The sequence below is a fragment of the Accipiter gentilis genome, chromosome 4, assembly GCF_929443795.1.
Source record: "Accipiter gentilis chromosome 4, bAccGen1.1, whole genome shotgun sequence".
NCBI lineage: Eukaryota > Metazoa > Chordata > Aves > Accipitriformes > Accipitridae > Astur > Astur gentilis.
The window spans coordinates 30258945-30272080 of NC_064883.1; the positions used below are offsets into that span (position 1 = coordinate 30258945).

At 36.8% G+C, this 13136-nt stretch overlaps 1 protein-coding gene across 2 annotated transcripts in view; it reads right to left on the reverse strand.

The window, feature by feature from the left end:
- Window positions 1-13136, reverse strand: part of MPP7 (MAGUK p55 scaffold protein 7) — a 158052-nt gene that overhangs the window by 126720 nt on the left and 18196 nt on the right. The window lies entirely within an intron of this gene.

Sequence of the window (13136 nt, forward strand, 5' to 3'; positions counted from 1 at the left end):
TGAAGAGATCATACTGGAATTGCAACTTAGACCTACAGTTAACCATTGCTGTCATGGCCACACCAGCAACAGCAGACTGACAGAGGGGACATCTGCTGTCTATGAGAGTACAGAGCAGGGCTATAGACACATGGATATTGCACTCGGAGCAGAATCCAAATGGGCATCTGAGGGCCAACCCAAATTTTACCATGACTTTCAAGATACCAGAATGACATTTCTGCAGGTAAGTATTCAAAATAAGGTATTTTTAAATGTAAAGAATTGAGAACGTTCCCATAAACTTTCAATTTGAAGCGCTCTAAGCCAGAAGAGGGAGCTCCTGCACTTTTCAAATAAGTCAACACGAATTTCATCTTGTGTTTGGTAATAACAAAGCAGCTGTTCTCATCTCATGTCACACACAGGTCTGCATCTGGTTGCTTGAAGAACAAATATACAGGAAGAATCTAATATGAAACTTGAAGATATAGAATATTGTAATTATACCTGACTGAGATAGATTTAAAAAAAAAAAAAAAAAAAAGTTAAAATTAGCTTTATTTCCCTTCCTTGTAAAAGTGATAATTTTCATATTATGTAAACATAAGGCTGAAATAATTGTCTGCAAAGTGTTTAATAAGTGAAATTACATGATCTATAATCAATGACTCAATAGGTATGAAAACCCACTGAATTTCCTAGCAGTGAAGGAGTGTTCTTCCTATCTTTAAGTTGAACACATATCTTGTCTAGAATTACAAGAAATGAGGAACTGGATTTTGATAATTGTAAGAAAGTTAGGAAACTAGAGAAGTACCAATTAAAACAAATATTTGCAATTTATTGCTGCAGAATATTGCTGCAGTTGTATTTCAGCAATCAATCTTTTTATGAAGGTGGTGTTTTTTAAAACATCTCAATCCAGAATAATCAATAAAGCACTTCTTTTTCTGCTTGTTTAATGAAGATAAATTACAAGTATTTCACAGATTTTGTGGTCTGGTTCCTTACTAGAAAGGCAATATTTACCCAAAATAAGAGGAGACCACAAAAAAGTCAAAGGGGACAAAACACAAGTTTTCATAGCCTGCTTCATCAGAACACATTCCTTATACCAAATGGATCACTGTGATACCAGTTACGTTTTCTAGGTTGACGGAAAATTCATGGAATAAAATGGATTGGATATTTAAAAGATCTCCCTAAAGTGAATTTCTAAGTCGCTTCTCTTCAAAGTACAAATACATAGTAAATTGCCTGGTTTACAGTGGGAACTAACACACCTTAATCCTGGAGATAACCTGTGTTCCTTTTTCAGTGAAAATGTCCAAGACTGAGCCAGTCCTTACTTTTACCTGTAACAGTCTAGTAAGGAATGTCCAAGAAATTTGTTCCCATTGAAAGAAGTTAATCTGTGAAAACTTCTCACCAGAAAGCATATGCCAGTTTGAAGAGGAAAGATGTCCAAGATGCAATTTGTAGTGAATATAGGAAATCATATACTTCCATCTTCCAGTGGTTTGAGTTCTAGATAAGGACTCCAGTTTCACACTTCACATCCCTTTCTGCTATTTTGATCAAGATTCTCAGCCTTTCAGGCTCCCAGGACAGTACTTTGGACCTTGATATAAGGTTTCATTTTCCCCATGGTAAAAGCGACAACATTCTGGGTTTCTTCCCAAAGCAAATGAAGCAAATTTCTTCCACTCCTTACTGATGACTCTATTAGCATTTCCCACACAACTCTCAGCTTAATCAGAATTATAAAATGTAGCATCATCATATTCCAACAACCAATTAGCCATCTGGTCTATGTAACTTCTAATTTGACAGTCTTAATATTCTTGAACTAATGCTCTGTGCTTAAAAACAGAATTGATATACAGCAGAATCTACTGATCAATGACAAAGCCAGTCTAACTGCAATAGTTTGTTCTAGAAGATCTGGAAATTTGGCCTCATGATAGAGAAAAATGATGCTCAGAATTTTCCCATTGCATCTGCTATGACCTTCAACTAGGGTGGTGAATAAGGAGAGGAAGAAAAGCCATAAAGATAAAAAGAAGGGCAAAAGCAGCAGTAGTATTTGCTGCCAAATTTCACATCACTGTCAGTTTTTACAGTATAGTAATATCATTACATAGTCTAAATTTCATGCAGTTTCATAACTACTCTTCTCTCACTCATTGGTAGGCTTCAAATTTGTGGAAAATATTAGAGTATAGCTCTATTTTTCATGGTATATTATTTGCTAAAATATCACTGTCACAGCTCATTTCAGGTATGGCAGTGTGATTAAAGCATACTAAGAGGGTTTTGACATGCAAATTAATTTTCACAAATACTGTAATTGTTACTCATAACATTATGAACTAGTTTAAACAAACATTAGGACCTAGAATTTAATTCCCTAAAAGTTAAGTGGATACCAGAAGATATTTCATCATTTTGTAGCTCACCAGTTTGAAACAAAACAAAATACCACTTTCAACCTAAAGCAATATAGCCATCATCAGCACAGGATTGGCAAGGAAATAGAAGGACAAAAGCACATAAGCACTCTGGAAGAGTTTTTTAGTGCACTCTAAATTCTTGCATCCAACAGCCCACTGAAAAAATCAACCAAACACAGAGACAATGACAACACACATCCAGTGGTCTTTGCTGTTAGGCAAATGGACTAACAAGTTTGATTAGCACTGATCAGAGAAAAGGTTTATGTGGGATTTTTCCTGGCTAATGTTTTGACCAAAACTTTAGAGATTCAAATTAATTTTCCAAAGGGAAATTTCTCTTCATTTAAATGTCAAGCATAGGTTAAAAAAAAAAAATTATTTTGAAATAACTCGGTTTTAAATACACTGTTACTCAAGACATTCTTGAAACCCAAGGCTGTGCTTCTCCAAGGTCAGCTCCTCCGGTCATCAAAGTCTCTGTTACAATGCCATTGCCTCTGCCCTGCCCCTACTTGGGAAATAAAGGTGGCGGAGGGGAAGAAAGAAAACTCTTTTCACACCGTTTTCTAGTGTGAAAACAAGTCAGAATAAGAGATACTTACAATTTCTCAGCTTGTAAATACAATCCCAGCTTACTAAAGTAATAACTTTTTTTTTTTAAGTGTTACATCACACTATTTCAAGCGGAGAGTATACACAGAAACAAATAGATAAATGATAATAATGAAATTAAAAAAAAAACCACCAAAAACCAAGGGTTAATCACACACAGAATGTACAGGTAAGTATATGTAAATAATCAAATAGTGCATTCTGAAGATCAGCAGAGTTTGCTTCTGTGTTGAATATATATCCTACATGTTGACACAAAAGAGGATGAACAAGAGTTGTTAATCTTCTCCCTCCTCTTCTGGCCACGTGCAAAAACCCCTTCAGGCCCTCATGAACTACAAACTCACTGGGGGGGGAAAAATCAGAACTAGGAGTTCTAGCTTAGAAAGCAAAGCAAAACACAGTGTTGATAGGTGATTTTCAAAACAACTCTTTTGTACTGATGTGCTCAAATAACATAGAATAACCACACTGGGCATGGCCCAGCCTCTAACCTCCCCACAGTCATAGCCAACAGTAACAACAGGGTTTGCAGAATATCTAACTCACTAAACACAGTGATAACACTATCACTTTTAGTACAAAAGCCATAAAATCTACAGTATGTCAAAGATCAAAGTTATTAGTAATGTCAGTGGTGCTTGTGCAATAGTTACCAACGTGAAAATGCACAAGTATATGAAAATTACACTGCTGCTGCATGAGGGGGAACTCAAAAAAAGAAAAAAAAGCCTCTAGAAATAATGAAGCCTCTAGTTGTACATTTAACTCTGATTAAAAGAATAACACACACCAACTATGCCCTCAGTAACTTCTTCATTACCATTAAAAGCACCAAAACATGCTGTTCAACACTGGGTGGAGAAGGAGACAAGGCTGCGTTTGAGCTAGCCACCACCCTCTTCCCTTTGCTTTTTGACACCCAAGGAGTTTGATAACCCACCAGTATCAGCTGGTCAGCTTGATTCCTGGAGCCAAATGCCAGTAGTGACCAGTCCAACCACTATCTCTTCTTGTACCTGACAACACCAGAAAGCAGCCACCCTGCTATAGGTAACCAGCCAGTTCTTGAAAGTGGCTTAGCAGGACTCCAAAGGCTGGTGACAATTCTTCACCCTCTTCACTGAATCAAGATAAGCAAGAACTGTCTGTGATAAGCAGCTAGGCATGTTTAACTGTTTTTGTCTTATCTTTCAACCCCAAATAAACCCAACCTTGCCTGTGGGCTTAAGGCAATCTGCAAAAAGGAAGTCTTTATGTGTTCCAGGGGGAAGAGTATGAAGCTAATGGGAGGAGAGAGAAAAAAAAAAAAAATTGTCCTGGCCCTCACTGATAGCTACACAAAGCCCTGAAAACACAGTGCAAACAAGTGACCAGTGAATTTGCTATCAAGTTTACTTCCAAACGTTGCTAGGCACCTGCAATATCCAGCAGTCTTAGTGTAAAATCTAGCTTGGAAACGGAAGGTTGCTCTTCCTGTAAAAATCTATCAAGTATGTCTTGAAACAGCCTATGTTCTCTGTTAGCACTGGAGTTACCCCGCATCTAAGCCCATATTTTACAGTCATAAGTAATCATTGTCCCTCCTTTCCCATTCCCCAAAAATATACCCCATCTCACTCATCGTACAGGACAAATCATGCTCACCGAGTATTCACTTTGTCCTTACTGTCTGACGTATTTGCCTTATTTGCTGCAAACCCTCCAAACACTGCTCTGAAGACAGGACGATCTTTTCTGTCTGCATTTCCACACCACTTGCTTCATATACCACAAGATACTGAAACATTACGAAAGTTAATTCTCACCTAAAAAAAAAAAAATCTGCACCTGACAACAATTTTAGTGATATTCTTTCAAATTTGGTTGTGAAGAGACACAGTTTCCCCATAGTCTTCGTACAAAAACTACATATGTTATCATGACAAATCATCAACACCTACGTGGTTCATTAGCTGAATGAACCTGAGCTGTGTGAAACATCGCACAAATCTTTGCCACCAGAGCTTACGGTAGCCCTCAGCAGTCATTTGCCACCACCTACAGAGACCAGCAGCAAGAGGGCACTACACTTGGACTGCAGGAAAACCAGCATTACCAGCTCTGCTGTATATCCTTAAAGACCTTCTAAACCCATTGGTATTTGGTAGGCCACAGATGCAAAACTAGCTTCGTAGAGTGAAATACGGTGTAATTTGAAACATAAAAAGACAACATTTCCCTGGGCTACTGCTAAACAATACACAGATATTCCAAAACTCGTTTATTGTAAATCCCTCAGCCTCCACAGCTCTCTTTGCACTAGAAAGGAGAATCTTTCCAAACTGAAGAAGAAAACGCATTTTTTTCCCTGTATTTCCAGGAGAGAATACACAAATCAGCCTAACACCAAAGGGAGGGGAAGATCTATATCCAGGTTTGTTTATGTGCCATAAACGTGCTGCCTTATTTGTCAGCGCACAATGTTCTCCCCACTTTCAAGAAACTGCATGTCTTCTTTAAAAGACCAGATGAGAAAAAACAAGTCATGGACAATCAGCAAAAAAAGTCACATGTAAAGTTATGAAAGGACTAAAAAAAACCAAGGTCAAACTTGCTGTCTTATTAATCTGCAGTAAGGCGCTGGGGGGCTGCCAAGTTAGTTAATCCAAATACACAAACAAGTTAATGATGACCTGAGGGAGCAACACTGGATTTACTCATCGAAGGAAACACCATGTAGGAAAACATTAAGAAACTGCATGTATTTCAGAGCTCTATGCTATTATTTCAAAAGCTCTTTAATTCACCAGATGGAACCATGTAACAAACACAAGAGTAGCAAAGCCTCCCCAAGGAATCCTATTGCAGTCCTTATTCCCACCACAGGATGGGAATTCGTAACAGGAACTTCAAAGAAGTAAAACTACAAAGTACTCTGCACCTTCTAAGGACCAAGATGGTTTATTGTGTTCTGCAAGTTCACATGATCTAAACAAGACACACTATATTTTTTAAAATTATCAGAGTGTAATGGAGAGAAAAAAATAGTGACCAGCTCCGAGTTTCCATTCAACCTAGAATTTCCATATTTTAATACCAGACAGCAGAAACCTGAATTGTCTAAAAAGGAAGGAAAGATACTGGCTTTAAAAAATGCATATGAAGACATTTTGATTCCCAGTCAATTGCTGATGTTAAGTAAAACCAATTCATTAGCCTCTCTGAGAAGAGTGAAATTATCCACCTTCTGAAAATGTTTTCAAACTTAACTGTGTGGGGGCCAGGGGGAGGTATTAATTCTAGTTTCATAAGTAGAGAGATCAGTTTACAACCTAAAGACAGGATCAGACTACTTATATAAACATGGGACAGAGAAGTCTACAAATCCACTGACAAACAGTTCCTAAAATAATTGTATCATGGATTGCATTTTTCGTAAGCAATCTCTTCAAAATAATTCTCTAAAATCATGGTAAAAAGGACAAATATCTTGCTACTTTGCTAAGGAAAAAAAAAAAATGTTTTCCAGTTATCAGAAAATATCTGACATGAACAGAATCACTGTATGCCTTTTTGCTGCTACCTTCAACCACATTCATATGCTCCACTGCATTTTTATTTCATTTTGAAGATACAGTAAAATGGAATCAGAACTGAAACCAGTACTATAGTCAATTTATTATGAATCAAGTGTCTCCCCATTAAGGCAGCTCTTCTGCAGAATCAGGAAGTTCAGAATCCAGCTGCAAAAAGATTCCTACGTTGCACTGAGGACAGGCTACTCAATAAGAACAACTGGGTTTTCTGTCAACACAATATTTTTATTGTAGGACAATCTCAAGTTCCCTCAAATTACACTTTTTACATGCTGAATAATCACCCTTATAAAATGGATCCAAGTATTAATTACTTAAAACTAGTCTCTACTCTCTTCTTCCTCCTTGCTGCTATGCCAGGCATTAAAATACTCCTTGGCTCAATTTGTCTTTAACACATAAGCATATTCCAGCATTTTGGGGGGCTGTAATTTTGCTTAGTACCCAAGAAGCAGCTGTCCCAATCTTCTGTATTTCACATAATTCAGGTAATGACATAACAAAGCTTTGTTTTAACTGTTGATAGAAGCAGCACAAAACGTTCTGCTGAGATCTTAAAAAGGTACACCTCACCCCATGATCCCACCAGACTCCTCCACACTTCCTAAACATTTTCATCTATGTAGTTGGTTTTGGGTTTGTAGAAAGACTCAGCTGTCATTCAGGACAAGTTCATTTGTCACAAATCAGTGGTGGTATAATTGACCTGTAGGAATGAAAATTTCATATAACAATACTTAAAATATTATTTTAGTGAGTGTAAGACACCCACACTGTCTGTTTAGGCAGCACTCATTAGCCACCATCAAGTCTGAACCACAACTAATGAACAACAATTACTAGTCTTTCCTGAGAACTCGCCTATCCCAATTCCCAGCACAGGGTGTGTACAGTAGGAAGGCTGAGCAAAACCTTGTCACCAGCCTGCACACTCTACAGCCACCTCTTTGGTCCCAGCAGGACAAATTGGAACCCAAGGGTAATAGACTGGTCCATTCCATGTCAACTGTGGAAATGCTTGATCTCAATCATTCTTATAATACTTTGATGTGATACTTTATAGAAAACGAGTGTAAGAGAAATAAAACACCTGGGAAAGTACCTGGCTTCTAGTTTAGTGTAAAATTATAGATATTAAAAACTTATTTTCAGTCACTTGCTTTAGGCTTCTGTCAATCCAGAATATATCTGCAGTGCTACCACTACTCTGTCTCTGTTTTGCTGCTGTCTGATCCACCTGTGAATAACATGCACACAGCCCGAAAGTTAGCTTTGTATCCTCAACATGAAAGAAAGTCATTGATAATCTAAAACTGTTTGATGACTCAAGCCCACTAACCCACATTCTTCCACTGCTAGCAAAGGCCTGACACCACCTTCTTGCTTCTTCAGCCAGCTTCACATAGGAGGTAAAAACAATAACTAAGAAAAACCCCAAACCCTTCAATACTTAGCCAGAGTAAAGGTCCATGTAGTACAGAATCCTATCTTCAGGAGAGCCACGACAAAATATCTAATACACATTGAAGATAACACAAGAAAAAATTATTTCCTCCCCCAGCAACCAGCAGCCGGGCTGGAGGTGCTATCACCAGTAATACCAATAGATTTGTAAAGTTCCTTGTTGAGCCCATTTTTTTTGTTTTGACTCTTCACAATCTCTTCTGAAAATAAGTTCTATAACTTATGCCAAGTATAAAGCAATTTTTTGCATTGTTTCATATCCCAAATTCTCAGAAGTAGTGAATAAAAAATTTCCTATTAATTTCCTCCCACTATTTTATAATTATCTTTCATGTCTTCCTTCAAGCACCTCTTTTCCAAACAAAAACTAGTTTGTTTACTTTTTTCCCCTCTTTTAATGGGGAAGCCATTTTGTATTTCTGATGTTCCCTGTTACCTCTATTTTCATTACACTGGCTAAATATCCCAGATTTAGAATTACATCAGTCCCAGAAGAGAGGCAAATGTTCAAGCATTCACAAAATTTGGGGGGGAAATAATTTCACCCATAATTTTAGAAACTGTCTGTGGATTTTTCCATTTCCCTTCTATCTGTACAGAAGCTCAGGAACTTCCCAGCTTTTCAGCAAGTATGTAGGAGTCAGGGCCCAACCCCTGCCCATACGCAATAACTGGGTCACAAAATTCAACACCCATCACATCATAAGACGTGCACTGGGTCATGGAACAGGGACACACGCTCTACTTCTGATTACAAGCTGCTGCATCTCTTTTGTCTTTCTTGATTAGGGAAAAAGGAAGAACCCACAGCCTCACCACCCTACTGCAGAGTTATCCTCCTGGTCTCTTATTTTTTTTAAGCCAAGCTATTTCTTGTCACCCAAACCTCAAAAGTGGGCCTTTTCTTCTTAGTGCAATTCAAAAATACACTTTCATAGTAATATATGTTAAAAGAAAATAGTGTCTGTAAAGCCTAATACATATCTGTATACACATTTTTCTATGCTTATCCCATATAAAAGTGAAAGAAAACCATTTACAGTAGGATGAGAGATGGCATAACAGCACCAAGTGCAGTAACTCCAAACTGCATATGAAAGCAATCACAATCAGAAAAACTGTAATGTGATAACATCATACAGGTTGTCACAATCAGTCATCAGCTATGAAACAAACATGTAATTAAATAATATTTTGATATTAAGTTTAAGCATAGATGTATAAGTCCGTTTTCCCTGGCACATCTGTTGAATATGGCAAAGAAAATGCAAGATCCCCACCTGCTGCTTGTGAACACTCTAGAATGCAACAACCAAGATGGTTTATTACAAAAAGCTATCTTTACAAAGTACTTTTTATTCATGGCATAAAAAGGAAATAGATACTTTGAAACAAGTTAGGTTTTGACACACATAATATTTAACTAACTTATAGCCCTAGAGCTACCATTTGATACTTTCTATAAGATGTTTCTGCCAGCGAAGATTTTTCCCTTTCAGGAAAAGAAGATACTAATAAGTTCACACATTAAACCACAACTCCCCAACGCATAATAAAGTCCTTCAAATTCAACACCTTCTTAAGCTAGTCATTACAAGCTACACACTACAATCACTTCTTAATTGATCTAGAAATAAATACAATATTGATGAAAGTGCTAAGCAACACATTTAAGACAGCAAATATCTAATGGAAAACAGAGACAAACAAGAGAGAAAGGATTCAGAATGCTCTTTAAAATGAAAAATGCCTTCTGCGATTACTCAATAGGAAGCTGAATGCAACTATTCATTGGAATTAGCAAATTAAGTTTGCCTTCTTTTCTCTGAATTCTATTAATATACAGATGTCATGATGCAAAAGTCTGCACATGCACTTGTATCCATTTTTATTTTGAGCTGGAACATCTTGTCTTTGCAAATATATTTACAGAGGCACAGAAACACAACTACTTGCGCGGGTCTCTTGCTGCATGTTCTTTCATCTGTCCTACATGCTTACCTATGTTAAATTTGTGACCAATTCCTATATAAATTGGTAGAAGTTTATGCATACTAAAAAGAATTAAGAACCAGCTAATAGTTTGTAGGACTGTTATAAAACAAATTAGAAAATTCCTGGGTTTGGCTCTTGTTTTGTTTCTTGGACCTTATATAATCATAGTTTCTAGTACAATCATACCTTCACATACTTTCTCTATACCTGATCAACTTGACTGTTTGAAAAGAACAATTTAATTCAGGCTCGGGAGTTATACTGCTAAAGTAATTACATTCTACATCAGAAAGCATTGAAGACTCTGAATCCCTTAGCATCTGTAACTAACACTGCAGCCTGTGGCTTCAGATCCCTTGACTAAGAAAGATTTGGGTTGAACACATTGTAAAAACATCGTGCATTTGGTCAACAGCAAGACAGCTCCTTCAGAATTTTGCTTATGATTAAGACCTAATTCCAAGCTAACAAACTATGTGCTGCCCACATTTGAACATCTAGAAGAGTTTGAACTGGAACTACTAAATTAAGGTACATACCCTAAAAGTTACAGTGCAACATTACTTGCAATCCAAAATACCTGTGTGCCCCGAGTGCTTTGAAAGCAATCAGCCAGGTATGTGACATGATTTTGGGACTGCAATACAAAACAGATGCTTTGGAAAGATGCAGACATCTTCCCTCAGCACACTGCTGCAGAGCACACCATTAAGCTGGAGTCAAGCTTGACTTCTGGTTTAAGAACAGTAGCTGCCTTGCCTTCATCAAGGTCTTTTTACATGTAGAAAGAGAAAAAAAAAAATTAAGAAGGACTATCAGAAGAAATGCATTCATTTTACTTACATCTCAGGAACATAGCCCTCAGGGCAGCATGAGAGAAAGCTTAAAGACATTCATATGAAGATTTAAAGCCAGTCATTAAGCACTGATTTGAGGTGGACCCCTATATATCAACATATTGCTGGTGAGTTAATGACAGGCGATATAGGAGTAGACAACAAAAGGACTTTGAAGGCAGGTGCAGTACCCTGTATATAACTCGGTAAGAAAGAGGAATCCTGCAGAAGAAAAAGAAGGCTGACACAGTACAAGCAACAGCCTTGTATAATCTTTGCAGCAGAATTGCATTGCAGAGAGAAGCATGACCAGACGTGATTTATTACAAGAAGAGAGACAAATGCTGCAGTAATTGACAAAAGAGATTGAGACCCAACATATTTTCAATGTTTAAATCAATAAGAAATAATATATCTTATAGCTACTATTACAGGATTTGAAATGACTAAGACTTAAATATAGCCTTGACAGGGATCTGAATTTGGAAAATATTTTCCTGTTTATGAACTCTAGTGAGACACAGAATAATGGCATCATTGACAGAAAATCAAGAAAGGACACGAGGAATTTTAGAAATGGTGATGAAATTATGGTATGAATTGTATTATTCAAGAAAGAAAGTAATGTACTTTTTAAAATTACAAGTTAAGTGTTTCCAATCATTTACTTGAAAACTAATGAAGTAATAGTACTAATAAAACACTTTCCAGTGCAATTCAACAAATGCACAACTTTTTAAGAGTCGACAATATATATTCAGACATTGCAAGCAATGAAAAATTTACTTTTTTTTTGTAATTGATATAATCACAGTTTTAGCTAGTGACTGTATGTCAGAAGAATTAATCTTAAGCAACACGGCAATGTAGAAAAACCAGTCTTGAACAAACTATTTCACAATCTGCATCCAAAACACATATAAAAAGGTGAAAGTGCTAGTGTTGATCCAGGAAAACATGGCACAAGTAATTCAGCCTTTCTAAATTAAACTTATTTTTGTGCACAAAATTATAATAATTATAATTATTATTAATACTCTTTTTTACTTTTCATTGAACTCAACAACATGGTTAATAAAAACCAAGGTTTTTCACTTCCCTCAGATCAAACTAAAATTCATTACTTTCTCATTTTTTCTGTACCCCAACAGATCAACTAATACAATACTTTCATCTGCTATTGTCTCTAGTGAGTGAGCAACTGAAAAAAACAGAAAGAGGAAGAGCTTTGACTAAAATAATCTTAGAATAGTATCTGTCTAGAATGATCCATTTCAATTTTAGACAAAATCCTAGTGCTGTGTTACTTTCAAGTAATGATTTATTGGGAAGGATGCCTCTGTAGCTTCTATGTTAGGACTGACATTTGAACAAGACACAACTAGACACAAATAAATCAAACTGAAGTAAGCCTAGTTTTCGATGAAGACAAGGGTACTTCCATCATCACATAAAACTTGGGAGAGACAGGTTTCTTTTACTCCATTGATTCCAATGAAAGCAATGCACTTTCACAAGAACTTCTAAAACAATGTTCTTCAACTAAATCACTAGTTCTACTCCTTTTCTGATAGTTTCAAGTGCTTTTCATTATGGTTATTAAGCGATGAAGGTATTGAACTGTCATATTAAGGAGCACAACCAGCTCTTCCCCATTATCTCAGTTCTCCCCGGACAACTCCCTCCACAATTCATCTATTGGAGAACCTGTCATGTTAATCACATTTCTTAGTGCTACGTAGACACTGCACAACTTCTTTACGATCCCTTTGGATCTCTTGGTCCTTGAAAACCAGCTACTCCTCCTTTCCCATCCAAGGAGCTGCACACCATACATTTTGAGGAGCAATACAGAGGATTCCTTTCCCCAGTCATCTCCTTGCCAGCATCCTAATAAAGGTACTATCATCTCCTTCACCTCCCACTTCATTCTTCCCATTAGAAATAGAACAGTGCTTAGATCATCATGGTCCTTTATCTACCACTCTTCAGAGAAATTAAGTTACAGAGTCCAGAACAGATTTTTTTTTTTACCCCAGATATTCTTCAGTCTTAAAGAAAACACAGTATTTTGAAACAATATTTTTAAAAGACAGCTACGGTGTTAGAAAAACAGTCATGCATCTAATAACATCATCCTACATTGCCCATAGCAGTAACATTCACAGAACAGATGTTCACTGCTTTTAGTAGTTTCAATGCTGTCCAAAAGC